At 39.1% G+C, this 15,899-nt stretch overlaps 1 protein-coding gene and 1 long non-coding RNA gene across 4 annotated transcripts in view; one reads left to right on the plus strand and one right to left on the minus strand.

Annotated features, from left to right (window-relative positions):
* Positions 1-15,899, minus strand: part of ctdspla (CTD (carboxy-terminal domain, RNA polymerase II, polypeptide A) small phosphatase-like a) — a 36,841-nt gene that overhangs the window by 14,822 nt on the left and 6,120 nt on the right. The gene's annotated exons all lie outside the window — the stretch shown is intronic.
* LOC125140246 lies at positions 7,192-8,813 on the plus strand. 2 transcript variants are annotated; one of them, XR_007139531.1, is made up of 3 exons: positions 7,192-8,011; positions 8,121-8,561; positions 8,651-8,813. It is a non-coding gene; the product is annotated as an uncharacterized LOC125140246 (long non-coding RNA). The 2 variants fall into 2 exon arrangements; XR_007139530.1 differs by having other exon boundaries at positions 7,192-8,561.

Raw genomic sequence — 15,899 nt, forward strand, 5'->3', positions numbered from 1 at the left:
GCTATGCAAACCGCATTTAAAGACTTTTGTATATTTGAAGTCACGTCATATTATCACGATACTTTTCTCTTTCGCGTCAGAAACCTTTAGCATTTTTATAATCATTTTTAAACACAGATCTTTTGTAAATTAAGCTAAATGTGAAACATTCAGATCCCTAAAGAAGAGTAAACTCCTCCGTAGAGCTAAAGCCGAGAATTTAGCCAATTATAGTCATATCTGACGTGACGAGACGTGGAGTAACCGAGGTAAAGACAGAGGATTTGAACTGGAACAGAGCTAAATGTTAATGTTGTACTGAAATTCCTTGTTTACTCTCATTAGCTAGAACATTAACTAAACTAAACATCAAATGTTTACATCACTGTAGAAACCTTGGCTATAATTGACATAAAAGCTATTTTAGAGATGAGAAGTTTCACACTTTTATTTATTTCTTTCTTTTAAATTGCATAAAAAAATTTTTTAATTATAATTTTTGATATATGAATTAATTCATTAATAATTTTGGAAATTTGGGGATTTTTTTTTTTTTTTTTTTAGTTTTGCTCAGTTACAGATCTTGAATTTATATACACTATATAAATAACAAAAAATTAAGTTTTGAATTGTATTCATTGAATTTTCATTTTTATTTATTTATTGAATTTTAAAACATAACTGATCATTTGGACTTTCTTTTTTTAAAGGTAAATTCTACTAGCAAATTTAACACAAAAATGGCAGAATGTAATTTTTTTCTATACATCATAGAAAAAAAACTTTATTTAATGTAACATATACAAAGTCAATCAAATATTTTTAAAAAATCACGTTCATATTGTTTTTTTCAGCTCCATGATTTGAACCGTCCTTTGCCCCAAAACTGACAATCAAATCTCCTGCTTTTGAACACAAATATTCCTACTGTACTGATATGTTCTAGAGATGAGTATCAGCATGTCCCTGCACAGATGTGGACATCAATGCCTAATGTGTCCAACACTTCGCATGTAAAAATGACAGTCTGAATGTAACACTGTTTAGTAACACGGCTGATCCAGGATACAGCCGTGTTGCACGATGTGCTCATAGAAGCTTTAGCCAGATCCAACAGCAACAGGGAAATATTGCAAAAACGTTTTGTCTTTAAATCTTTTAGTAACATTTTATCTCTCACTTCCACCGGTGTAGCTACACCGACCCGAGAGCGTACGGCTCGAGGACACTTTTGAAGACGTCAGCCAAACATGGCCTTTAACATTTCACTCCACAGTCTGACATTTTCCATATTCCTCTTTTCCTCAGCTCAACTCGTCTTTTCCTCAGATGAGCACAACTCAGACTTTCACCAACATGTAGAGGGTTGAGTTCAGCTCGTGTAAATTGTTACAGATTGTCCTGATGACCAAACACTAGATAGCTGGTTGATAAACAGTGTCAGGTTTCTATGAGGCACAAGTCCTCAGCTCATTACCTGCAGCACTCACTGCTAGCCTTATCCACCTTTACAAGCTAAAAGATGTAAGTTCTCTTCACTCATTTTCTTACTTGATCAAACATGAATATGGATCAGAAGCATTGATATGAGCAGTATAGCTATTATTGTACCTACGTTTTCCAATAATGAAAATTATGGATAGTTTTTGAATCTAGTTGTTGTTAAATTCCCAGTTTCTACTTATGACCAGTTTGTGTACTTTGTAGGTTCTCCCTGTGATTTCCTCTGGCTTCTTCAGTCTTCTCCCTCAGTCCTAAGACACACACTGGAGGCTAACACGCATCTCTAAATTGTTCATACTGTGTGTTGGTTGAGTGAGTGTGTGATTCTGCCCTGTAATGGACCGGCACCCCATCCACGATGTCCAATGCCTTGTGGACCGGGTTCCCTAGGCTAGACTCCAGATTTCCTATGACCATGTGTAGGATAAAAACTTTAAACACTGGATGGATAATAATAATAATAATAATAATAATAATAATAATAATAATAATAATAATAATAATAATAATAATAATAATAATAATAATAATAATGGGGGCACGGTGGCTTAGTGGTTAGCACGTTCACCTCACACCTCCAGGGTTGGGGGTTCGATTCCTGCCTCCGCCTTGTGTGTGTGGAGTTTGCATTTATAATATGCATTCATAATAATAATAATGCAGCTGTAAGAACACAAACGGCCAATCCGCCTCCAGCCCACTGGAGGGAGACGTCACCAGAATACTGGGTCAAACTTCCACTTTTCCGGTATAGTGGACATTTATGATAGATGCTAGCAGCAGCATGACACGAAGTATTGCTAGCGTCCACTATCTTACCAAGCTGTTTGTTTTGCTATATTGAGTGTTACATTGTGTGTCGACTTTGTGTCACATTTTACAATTTATTCTGTTTGTCTTTGTGATTTGGATTTGTTTGTTATGCCGACTGCCTCCACGTGTATTTCCGACTTCTTGACCGGCTTTTGCGCTGTGATTTGGATTTGTTAGCATGTCTGTCTATCCTTAAAATCAGTACATGGATTCAACCGTCAGACGGTTTACCGTCTGGTTCGTTACAGCAGCATTTCTTTCTTTCAATAATATGCTTTATCATTCATTCATTCATTCATTCATTCATTCATTCATTTATTCATTCATTCATTTTCTACCGCTTATCCAAACTTCTCGGGTCACGGGGAGCCTGTGTCTATCTCAGGCGTCATTGGGCATCGAGGCAGGATACACCCTGGACGGATTGTCAACCCATCACAGGGCACTATGCTTTATCATCGTTAACCTATTTCCACAACACTGTACTGTATGTAATAATGCATGCTTATAAGCAGATTCTCTGTGCAAACCCACTGATCGTGACAAAGCTAAACACTGCAGCAGAAGGTCATCGAGTCAACTCATTCTCTCAACAAAAGGCACGTTTCGAAAGCCATTGTACGTGCCGCAAAGATTGGGATATAATTCCTCTAACCTGCATCTTTTTGCTTTAACCAGAAAAAGGTGCACTGATGACTTCTGAGTAAGAACAACATGGCCAAACTCCAAACCACCACTTCATTGTATTGGGACCTCCCCAGGACTGTCATTAGTATAAATATCATGTGGTTTCTTGGTTGCATGCTGCATGAAGTGTGTTTTGTTGTATGTTGTAGCAGCCATGATGCTTATTGAAAACAAGTCTCAGACAAGTCAAATAATGAAAATATCCCTCTGCACTGGTTTGAAAGTCTTGGCTGTAAACGCTTTATTTTTTTTATTGAATCCTGGGAACACTGTGTATGAGGGGGATTACACCATAAATGGGACACGGGGCAGAAGACACACATGTTCTCACATTCGTATGTACCAAAAGTGTCCAGTTCAACTTTTGGCAGGTTTTTAAGAGGTGGGGGAAAAAAACCAGAGAGCGTAGATGAAACCCATACCGAGCTCAGGATGAAACCAATGACCCTGGTTCTTGCATTATGATCCATGTAAAAGAGAATGAAGAGACTGGTTTACCTACAAAAAGCACAATACACACAATTTTAAGAAATTCAAGTATTATTTCAAGTTTATTACCAGTGTTTTTTTTTTTCTCTCTCAAAAAGAACAGCATAGTGATATTTGTGGAATTTGACTCTATACCATCTGAAACTGCTTCAGAAATGAAAACATTATTAGCTCCAGGTTTCTGGACAATGTTAAGACCATTATTTTTTGGCACTCCGGCTCTGGCTTATTTATCTTACATCTTGGACGTTACCCACGGTTCACGCAGCATTTTACTTGCCCGACCTCTATATCGTCTTCCAAAATGTAGAAATCTGTACAGTCTTGTTCTCCTGCTTCAATTCTGATATTCGATACAGAGCGAGCATATGGAGGTGGGCGGGAACGAAGAGGAAGGAGGCGGGGAGCAGAGCAGCCAGTGTGGAAAAGCCTCGTCTGAATCCAACCTCCTGACCACAGCATACAAACCGTGCTTTCTCCCTGTCACAAACAACATTGCAGAGAGTTTGAGGCTGCCAGGCACATACACACACACACACACACACACACACACACACACACACACACACACACAAACACACACGCCTAAAAACATATTCTCTGGCTGCCCACAGGAATGTGTCTGGAGTCAGCCTGCATGGCGATGCCATTCTCCGCTCTCTGTCTGATCTAGAAGATTATGCCTCGTTGCTAAAAGCTAAACTCCAACTTTTCCGTTAAAGCAACACACCACTGAGCAAACAAGTTAATGCAGGAGAAACAGCAACACTGGCAACATAGAGTTGTTGATCAAGTCAAACATGCATTTAATTCAATTCGATTTACTTTTTATAGCACGTTCAACACATTTACATTGTCTCAAAGCATCTTTACAGGAGTTTAAAATGAAGTTATTATTTGTGTGTGTGGAGTTTGCATGTTCTCCCCGTGCCTCGGGGGTTTCCTCCGGGTACTCCGGTTTCCTCCCCTGGTCCAAATACATGCATGGTAGGTTGATTGGCATCTCTGGAAAATTGTCCGTAATGTGTGAGTGAATGAGAGTGTGTGTGTGTGTGTGTGTGTGTGTGTGTGTGTGTGTGTGTGTGTGTGTGTGTGTGTGTGTGTGTGTGTGTGTGTGTGTGTGTGTGTGAATGAGAGTGTGTGTGTGCCCTGTGATGGGTTGGCACTCCGTCCAGGGTGTATCCTGCCTCGATGCCTGAGATAGGCACAGGCTCCCCGTGACCCGAGAAGTTCGGATAAGCGGTAGGAAATGAATGAATGAATGAAAGCAGATAGAATTATTTACTGAACAAACATTCTATTAGAATGTACATTAATACAATATACAGTATACTATCTCATACTGATCACCATTTTTTAAGATACGTAGGCTAGGGTCATGCTTCGACCGGCCATATTTTCTAATTACGATGGGGGTCATGGAAACATATCTTCTTCATTACTCGAGCTGTAGTTTGTTCACATTTTGGAAAACAGAACCATGAACTTCATTTAAAACTCTGAACTAGTCAACATGCAGAAAAACATCAAGGGCAGGTAGAAACAAAACTAAATGGTCAGTAGAAATAGCTGAGGTTGAGGAAGTATGAGAAGAAGAATTCACACATCATGCTGACATTGCTGCCAGATTCACCTCAAAGTTTTATTTCTAGTGTTTTACGGGGGGTTTTTATGGGACGCCAGTCAGGCGTTGGGCTTTAAACAAATATCTGTGTAATCCTTCACCCAAAAACGATGTGTAACAGTGTGGGGAAGTGGCATTGTGTTACACCCCTGTTAGTCTGTTCCTTTGGGAAAAATAGTTTTTAAAAAAAATCAGAAATTATTGAATAGGAGATTTTTAAGAACTCTATAGCTATAGAGTCTAAAGAACACAAGTGAGTGTAGAGCCCTGACTTGCCATGGTAACTGCTGGACATCAGAATATCAGGACATCAAGACAACAGGATTCGTATTCATAAAGATTCTCATAGAGCTCCTGATTTAGCTTAAACATTTCTAACTAGGAATCTAATCTTCAGAGTGATTCAGGACCAATCACAGCGAGCAAAATACAACAACTTTTATGTTAGACAGGAGGCGGGGCTTAAACCGTTACTGGTGATTGGTTGTCTAATATAAAAAAAAAAAAGCGCTTTTAAAAACTGGTCTATTATAAACCTTCACTTTGTCTCTACGTTAAGATATTTGAGTCTATATCGTGTAGGGATTACGTTTGTGACCGATCATATTAGAGATGTTCTAACATCTGTATGTTATTAAATGTAATAAATTTCATGTAAATGTAAATGTAAACGTCTCTGACATGGAGCAAAAATGTCACAGAGATAAATTATATGGCATTTTGTCTCTGTTTCAGAGATGGTAGAGTATCTCTAAATGACACAGTGACAGAAATGATATAATTATATGTACTGAGACGTTATCTCTAATATGATTGGTCACAAAAATAATCCCTACACGATCTAATCTGTATCATCTTATTAACTCACTATCATTATTAAACATTGTATACAATACATTTCTTTTCCTTTTCACCTTTCGGCCATTTTCTCCTCTGATAAAGAAATTCCAACACTTTTTGACCTTAAGAACTCTTTTAAGGGTTAAAATTTTTAGGTCTTCTCTAAAATTTCATCACTAAGAGAAACTCTTTACACTAAGAATCTTCACGAATACGGGACCAGGTCTGATCGAGCACCAGTGGCTGAGTGGCATCATTTTGTTTGTTAGGACTGAAATTGAAGTCAAAACATTTCTGAATGTTTCCCTCTAGTGTCTGGCACAAGATGGTGACTCTCATTTCAATCCTAACGTTAAAGGACATACGATGGGAGAAAACGGTGCCATGTTGTCCTCTTATACACCTACACTTTATATCTACTTCAATCTTGTCAGTGGACATCAGCGTTCAGTTTTCTGGTGCTGATCCGAGATGGAAACCTGGTTTCGGGCAACAGGCACGTTTTTGAGGCCACAAATCAGGGGTAGAAACATAGGGATGATTCCAAGGGCCCTAAGTTAAGAGGAGCAACAACAAGACCTTCGGAGATGAGGGAAAAATAAAGTGTCAGAGGTTTTTGAGCACTGTTACAAGCAGCTTTTCCCAATGCTGTGGAAGTTTCTTCGGCTACGTCCCAAACCACATAAGAATAGTTTCATACTACTTTGTACAGAAGGAAGTGATTTGGGGAACTGGCTTTGTATTTCTGCCACATCAGAGATCTTTTTTGCCCCTGTTGGGATAGACAGTTTCCTTTATTTCCCTTTCATGCAGTTCTGATAGTGGATTGTTGGTTGTTTTTGGTCTAAATACAGATTTCTGCCCCCTTGTGGTGTGGAGAGTTATTTTATTTTCAAACACACAACCCAGAGAGTCTAATACGGACAAGCGGATGTCTTATGACTGTAGTAAATCACACAAACACACTTGTACATCCAATCTAATGCTTTTGCAGGATTTTTTTTTCTCAGCCATTTACGAGTACAGCTTTACACCCAGCTCCACCTGCTGTGGAGATTTCTTCACTCTTGGATGGACACAGAACATACGTACATATGTCAAGCGTCAGCTGTTGTATTCGCAGTGTGTACAAATGCACAGTGAATGTGATTGTTATTCAGCGCTAGCTCTTTCAAATCAGCTTGACGTGTTGATGTGCGATGTGTTACGCCATTTCTCCAAGGCTGTAAAAAAAGAACGTGTGCGGTGAAGGAAGCCGGGCAATTTATTTCCATCGAAGCGTACGGCAACAGAGAACCGGGGCCACTATAGGCCACTATATACAGTACAGTGGGAAGAAACACTAAGCAGTGCTTAAAAAGACATGTCGAAAATGTGTTAACAAGCCACGCATGGCTGACAGCTACACTTTAGTGACCAAGAAAAACATCACGTTACTCCTGAGCTTTCATTCTATTTTTTTCTATTTTTTTTTTTAGTCCCAGTAACGTTTCACGTTCATGAAAGGGATCCTTTCCCACACTGTGAAACGCTGAGGTGATGTGATGATGGGCTGTCACATGCACGGAGAGGGCCTCTCCGAGGGCCGGAAAGAGCGGAAACGCAGGAAATTCTCCACATTCCTGACAGGAAGAGATAATAAGCTTCCGACCAACAGCGCGGGAAAAATAACCACCAGAAACAGAGTAGAGCTTCTGAGACAGTAGCTAAAGTGTGTGTGTGTGTGTGTGTGTGTGTGTGTGTGTGTGTGTGTGTGTGTGTGTGTGTGTGTGTGTGTGTATGTGTGTATGTGTGTGTGTGTGTTTTTACAGAGAGCAGGGTGAACCCAAACCCAAACAGCTCCAAAGAGACAGGTCGAAGAAATAGCGAGAGAGAGAGACCGAGAGAAATTCTAGGTGGTGCTGAAGGTGAAGGGAAAAGTGAAGGCTCTGCTGCAGATTTAAATAATTCAGATGGAAACACCGCTGGTCCTGTGTAAACACCAGCAGAACTTAATGCTTAAGAAGGTCATCTACTGCATCAGAGCAGAGGCTGTACGGTAAATGCTCACAAATCAGTCCTCCGTCTTTACCTACAGTAAGCTTGTTACACAAACCAGGGAAAAAAATCCACACAAATTCCTTGATTTTTGTATTATAGTAATATTTATAGTATTCTCTATAATAACCTTTTGTTCTATGTTTAGGTTCTGTGAAGCTGCTTTGAGACGATGCCAACTGTAAAAAGCGCCTTACAGATAAATTAACAAGAAAGTCCACAATCTTTTCCAATTAAATTGCACCTAAATGCATCTGACTACACAAACATTACAATATCTCATATAACTGCTGCTATTACACTTTCATTTCACTGTGTACGGCATCTGCGATATACAGTATGGTTGAGTTGACAATAAAATCTTCTTGACTTGACTTGACTTAGACATCTACTCCAACAGACCATTTTATGCTCTGGAGACCGATATAATTAGTTTTAAATGACTACATCGCTTCATTCGAACATTTTCTACTATACATTTTTTTTTGCAGCAATGTTTTGGCAGCTTTGTTTCATTTCATGTCCCTTATTTATCATTATCATCGTAGAATATGGCGAATGAACACTTGTCTGAAAGACATTTATCAGTGTAAGTGCTGTGGACATAACACTCTTGACTTTAATATCATGCAGCATGACATTAATCGAGAGCTCTGAGACATTTTTCTGTCTCAACAGAGCTTCACAAACAAGGGAACCGAGGCGTTTCACACGCTCGCTGAGGGTCTGAGGGGAGACGAGGCGAGAAGCAAACCTATAATTCTGCATTCCAGCTTTGCCGCTGTGCAAGCCTTCACTTTAATAACAGCGTCAAGAGGAAAAGAAATTCCTTTGAAAGTAATGAGACATTGAAATGAGAGTTCATTGTGTGTTTGCGCAATAATAATAATAAAAAAAAGGAAGCAAGATTTAATAATATGAATAATAACTGTTTTTGTTGTTGTGACTATATTGTGATTATTAGCATCATTTATTTTATTACTTTTATTACTATCCTTACTATTGATGTATTATGTTCTAAAATAAAGCAAATAAATATTTATCAATTTAGGAACAAATAAAAAATTTTCATAATTAGAATTGTACTTTTTGTAAACAATTGCCTTACAATGTTTTATACATATGTTAAAGAAATATAAGACAATAATAATGATGATAATAATAATAATAAGAATAAGAAGAAGAAGAAGAATGTGATTATTATTATTATTACAATTTATTTCATCATTATTACCATTGATTTATTATATTCTAAAAAAAAAGCAAATCTTTACCAATTTATGAACAAATATAATTGTTTTCATTTTTATAACAACAACAAAAACAACAACAACATTATTATTATTATTATTATTATTATTATGAATATTATTATTATTATTATTATTATTATTATTATTATTATTATATTCTATAGCATGTAAGACCATCCCACTTTTCTATATAAAGCAGCAGATTGACAGTCTCAGGATCTAAGGAGTTCCTTCAGAGAACAAGCTGTTACATAACACTCGGAGCATTGTTTCAGTTTGCTCCACACATCCGTCCATCTCTATAGGCTGAGCACATGCATCCAAACACATGTATCTCTCATCTCCCAGAGGCACCGAGGCTGAAAACATGACTGAGGCCATGAACACCCTACGAGCTCATCGCACAGATAGAGCCTGTATGTCTTCCTTTCATCCTTTGCTACAATATGGAGATCTTATTGACTCGAGGCTACACAACCCCAGCTCCAGAGCGTGGCAGGATGAAAGACGGCACGGCGGGATTAAGTGCAGAGAGCTCGGCCAACAACAATGTGAGAACACTGACTAGTGAGGCTTGTTACATAACACAACAGCAGCAGCAGCAGCAGCAGCAGCAGCAGCCGCGGCCCACGATGTACGGAAGGGAGGTGGTTTTCAGAGCAAACGGAAAGAGAGAGAGAGAGAGAGAGAGAGAGAGAGTGACAGAGAGAAAGAGAGAGAGGGAGAGAGAAAAAGACAGAGAGAGAGAAAGAAAGAGAGGGAGGGAAGACAGAGAGAGAGGGAGAAAGAGAGAGAGAGATAGAAAGAGAGAGAGAGAGAGATGGGGAGAGAGGGAGAGAGATAGAAAGAGAGAGATGGGGAGAGACAGAGACAGAGAGATAGGGAGAGAGGGAGAGACAGAGGGGGTGGGGGGAGAGAGAGAGACAGAGAGAGAGAGAGAGAGAGAGAGAGAGAGAGAGAGAGAGAGAGAGAGAGAGAGAGACAGAGGGGGGGGAGAGAGACAGAGAGAGAGGGAGAGAGAGAGAGAGAGAGAGAGAGAGAGAGACTGTGTGTATGTGTGTAGTATTAGCTACACTTCTTTTAAATGGATAAATCACTTGAGGTAAAGTTCAAAAGCTCATTTTCCAGAGCGTTGCTTCCAGCTGGTTTATTATTATATTAGCTCAAATGTACAGATGAATTATTTTATACTAATATAAACTACAATTACAGTTAAAAGCCACTTCTTAGCTTTTTTACACTTGTGACTGTGACTTAGATTTCATTTATAAACAATACCTGGGTTTGATAGAAAGCACAGAGAAGGTGGACGTGAACTTGAGGCATCTCAGGCGATGTCTGAGTAAAAGAAGAAGAGTAACATGTACGAATCTGACAGAACAACACAGAGCTTTCAACATGGTGACAATCAAGTCCCAACTTCAGTCAAATATAACAATCAGTTTCAGGATCTTACCAACATTTCACACTAAACACTGTTTCCTTTTCCGACCGTGAACTGTTTTTTTTTTTTTCCGTGGTCTTTCCACAGTTTTCACTGCTATTGAATCATCTCTCTGATTGAATTCTCCACAATTATCCACTGTGTGAAAAACGCATATTATACCTTCTCTCCTCTGCACACTTGTCCTAATATGAGCTCTATTTATAGTTTGGCTAAAGTAAAGTCTTTAAATATATTGTGTAGTGCTGTGTGTGGAGCTCAGTTCCCCCGAGCCAGCCGTGTATCTGCTGTATCGACACGGGACAAATCCATTAAAAATGTCCTCTTATTTAAATGTAATAAGACTAAAAGGCTGGAATCAGAAGCTACAGTTAGTCCGAGGGGAAAAATATTGATTCGCATGTCAGGCTGTCGCTCAGCGTTGATTTAAAAAATATGTATTGCCACATACTGTACAGGGGCCAAGTAATAAGAGGACGCTGATATAACTGGGTTATTACTATGGTGGCAACATATGAGATTATTAGTATCACCTTATTGTTACGCTTAAAGATACAGGATGAAAGATTTTGGTAGAAAAATTTTATTATAAGCTAGTTGCAGAAGAAATACTCTTCTAATACTCATTCAGACAGAATCACTTTTTAAGAATCTGTCCTAAACTGCTTAATGCACAAATGCCGATATAAATAAATAAATAAATAAATAAATAAATAAATAAATAAATAAATAAATAATATATTCATATTTTACAACTTAGTCAGTCCCACAAAGATCGTGAAATTTTTATTTTATTTTATATATATATATCTTTTTTTTATTTTTTTATTTTTTTATTTTTTATCTTTTTTGGGGGGGGGTTGTAGCTTTCAAAAATTTAAAAAGTTGTTTTTTTTGTTTTTTTTTTACAAAATTATTATTATTATTTATTTTTTTGCTTTTTCTCAGAAAACTAATAAAATTGCGATAAAACTGCGAGCACAGGATCCTTCTTTTAAACTCCTTCCAGTGAAGACACATACTGTATGTATTAATTTTCTGCAATCGCTGTACTCATGTTCGATGCCCGTGAAATCTTCTAAAAACAAACCTGCGGTAATTGTCCTTCGAATACTGTGGCGTTTAATTGATCTTGCGTTTATTTCTCACAAAATCCCAAAACAATGTCACACTGAAATGCTGTACATTCCTACAGCACGTGCGCTCACATTATATGTGCGTTAAGTAAAAGCGCTACACAAATAAGTTTGAATTGAATTAAACATTAATTCAATTTAAGTGAAACTTTTTTAACAAATTTAGTCAGTAAATTTTGTTGCTTCCAAAAATGATTTTGCTTGCAGCTTTTTTAAATACGTTACTTTCTCGTATCAGCCTAATTTTAACTATATAATTTTACACCAATTTCTACGGTGTAAGAAAGCACTATAGCAGAACCTTCAACAACTTCATGGTAATTACACTGTATTACACACACACACACACACACACACACACACACACACACACACATACACACACAAAGTAGGCATACATTTGTACGCCTCTGCAAACACTTTGTCTAGAGTTGTATAGCCCAGGCTGATAAATTACAGCGTATTTATTTCACATGGCACACATGGTGTTACTATGAGAACAGAGTGTGTTATTAAAATAGCGTTTTTCCAGCAGATGGTCTGGCAATACATGACACGATAACAAATCCCACTTTTTGTCGCTGTATCCATTGCCAAGTAAGCCACACTATATCTAAGTACATGCGACTCTGGATGAACTGCGACGGTGACCAGGATGAAGCCGCTAGCGAAGGCGAATAAATGAATAAAGAGCGCTAAGTTGAGTGGATCGCTTACCGACAACGACCTGAGGAGAATTCCTCCTGTTTTTATAGCTACTGTGATGTGACACGACTCTGGATTCATGTTAGCAACTACTACTACTACGCCGTGCCATGAAAACTAATCTGAGACACTAAACTGAGGGCCTTGAAAGTAAGAAACGAGGGGATGAGTAGCGTATCATTTTATACAGGATGTAACCCAAATTGAGAATGGAATAAATTTACCGTGCACACATCAATGTCTTTCACAATCGCTGAGCACCAGATAAAAGAGCTGAACAAATAGCTGCACATATTGCGGTTTGATGGACAGCACATGCGACAGGGGACTAGTCACTAGTCTAATATTCCTGCACCAGAACATACAGAGAACTCCATCGACTTTCACAGATTCTGTTATGTGATATGACACACGGACAGATACTCATACATGTCCGGATTTGGATTAGTACCTGAAATGATTTCAGGGTTATGAGATAGAGTTCACACCGTGAGCAATAAACGACTGAGATAGAGTGGAAAAAGCTTCAGAGAGGAAAGGACATGGCGTGTCGGGTTTATTAAGAGTCAACTTTGGCTCGGGTTTTTACGCTTTGACCGATTCTTGGACAAAACGTGTGTTGTGGATTCAAAACAGGTGAAGCAGTGAGTTCAGTGAAGCATCTCTGAACCATGACAAAAAGGAACCAGTCTCTCTCTCTCTCTCTCTCTCTCTCTCTCTCTCTCTCTCTCTCTCTCTCTCTCACACACACACACACACACACACACACATTTTCTATCCCATTTAGAAACTCTCCCTGGAGACACACTCACCATTAAATGGAGTTCACCCTAAACTCTAAGCTCTACGCCATCGATGTCCCCGTGGAGCAAAGACAATGAGGTGTTAAGTAATAATAAATTCATATTATAATCATTTATGCTGTTGCATAAAAGGAAGTATTACATTTTCTTTGGCCTCAGTATGCCATGACATCACAGGTTGTTGATGATTTTTCATGATTTTTACCCCTCCACGTGTTTTATTCCTTACTCATCACAAAGTGATGAACTTGCATTTTAATTATGGAAAACCTCAATGTTCTTCTCAGAAGAAAGAAGAAGAGAGCAGAAACATCAGCAACATCTTCATGACTAAATAAGCTATCTGTTAGTACAGTATTAGTAAAATTAGTTCCTCAAAGGTACCTTGGCTAGTTACGGCTTCTAAGTTCTAATAACGGATGGAAGAGTGCAGACTTCAGACTGCAAAATATCTCAAATAACCCCCATTACACCAAAAGTCTTCACAGCTTTGTACACAGACGACGTGGTCTCATCTGTCAGCCTCCTCAGTTCAGCTCCCCAAAGAGAGAACTTCGCTACACCATGTCTCCGTCTACCTCCAGCCTTTACGGACACCAGCAGGGATATTGATCTGTTTTGACAATCTCTCGTTCTCCGGCCACTCAATTAATCCTCAGCTGGTGGAGAGAGTGTTTGTTCTTGCTGAGCGCTGCCATTAAATACAAGTTAAGAACCATATGGAGGGAAATTAAACATAGGGAGCAGGGAATTGTGGCTGGAATCCCAGAGGCACAGCCGAAGCTCATCTTATAGGTGCTTGTCCGTTTTTTTTCCCCAATAAAACTCTGTTACATTCTGTTGGTCGCTCCAGCACGTTTAGCATATAGAATTTTTTATTATTTTTCTTTTTGCTTACAAAAAATGGCAACAGGGGTATTTAGAATTGTTATATTTTATATATGTCTATTTCAGTTAATATCCCAGAGTATACGATGTGAGTGAATGTCACTCGTGATACATTCGTATGTCTTTTGGAATATTTTTCCGATATTCCTAGGATGAAGTCTGGAAAGATGTCGGGTATGAAGGGATCATATGATGCAGGGAATTAGAGTGTGTAAGGGAAGGTTGAGTTTGTGTTTAAATCTGTTTAGATCTGTTTCATACTAAACACAAACATGTTGTCTGGAGTATGTTTTTGTCAGTAATACACAATGTAATAAAATTCATGTCCTTGAAAAGGGTTTAGTTTGCTTCAAAAGTGTAATTAACGCTGTGCTGTGCGTTTTTTTCCGTCATCTCGGTGAATGAACAAACACTTGCAGCTACACGACCATACACGCCTACACACACCTACACTCACGCCAACACACACTTACCTGCACCTACATAAGATCTTTTCTGCTATGTGAATACAGAGTAAAAACCGAGCACTAATCACTGAGCATTGTGTTGTCTCTAACTGACTTCTTTACACTACTCGCATGGCATGCACTCAGTTGTGGCCCTCTGTTGTGTTGTCTCTAACTGACTTCTTTACACTACTCGCATGGCATGCGCTCAGTCGTGGCCCTCTGTTGTGTTGTCCCTAACTGACTTCTTTACACTACTCGCATGGCATGCGCTCAGTCGTGGCCCTCTGTTGTGTTGTCCCTAACTGACTTCTTTACACTGACGTGGCATGCGCTCAGTCGTGGCCCTCTGTTGTGTTGTCTCTAACTGACTTCTTTACACTCGCATGGCATGCGCTCAGTCATGGCCCTCTGTTGTGCTGGTTTTTGGAGCCTTAAACTTCAGATGCTACAAAGATTACTGGACACATTCTCACGCTGTTCAGCTTGATACATTGTTTAGTCCATGTTTGTGTTCAGGATGCACTGGTATCACGTCCTCAGTACTTCCATTAAATGGGGTGTGGCTAATGTGCCTGTCAGTCATACTGGAAGAGTAATATTGAGGGAGGTGTGGCCTTTGTGGCTAAAAGTTATATTGAGGGAGGTGTGGCATTTGTGGCTGAAAAATATATTGAGGGAGGTGTGGCCTTTGTGGCTGAAAATTATATTGAGGGAGGTGTGGCCTTTGTGGCTAAAAGTTATATTGAGGGAGGCGTGGCCTTTGTGATGGGAAGTTATATTGAGGGAGGCGTGGCCTTTGTGGCTAAAGGTTATATTGAGGGAGGTGTGGCCTTTGTGGTGGGAAGTTATACTGAGGAAGGTGTGATCTCTGTGACTGCCTTGATAGAGGCGTGGCCTATGCTGCTATCAGTCAGAGTGAAGGAGGTGTGGCCTCTCTGGCTGTCAATTGAACAGGAATAATAAAAATATATTTGGAACCTGAAATTTGGAAAAAAGTGGAAATGAAATGAGTAACTGACATAAAAAAACAGAACTTAGCCACTCTGTTGTTCTCACAGGTGTGTTATTCGTTGTCTTGCATGGATTGTTGAATTTCAAGCAAACTCTTTTTGACCGTTCATGTCACACACTCACACAGACACACACGTGAGTGCTTATTGTTTGGCACCAAAACGAACGGATGGTTATTCGAGTGGTAGCTTACAGTGTATGCTATAAGGCAGGGATGTCAAACTCTGGCCCACGGGGC

Source organism: Tachysurus fulvidraco, chromosome 25, assembly GCF_022655615.1.
Source record: "Tachysurus fulvidraco isolate hzauxx_2018 chromosome 25, HZAU_PFXX_2.0, whole genome shotgun sequence".
Lineage (NCBI taxonomy): Eukaryota > Metazoa > Chordata > Actinopteri > Siluriformes > Bagridae > Tachysurus > Tachysurus fulvidraco.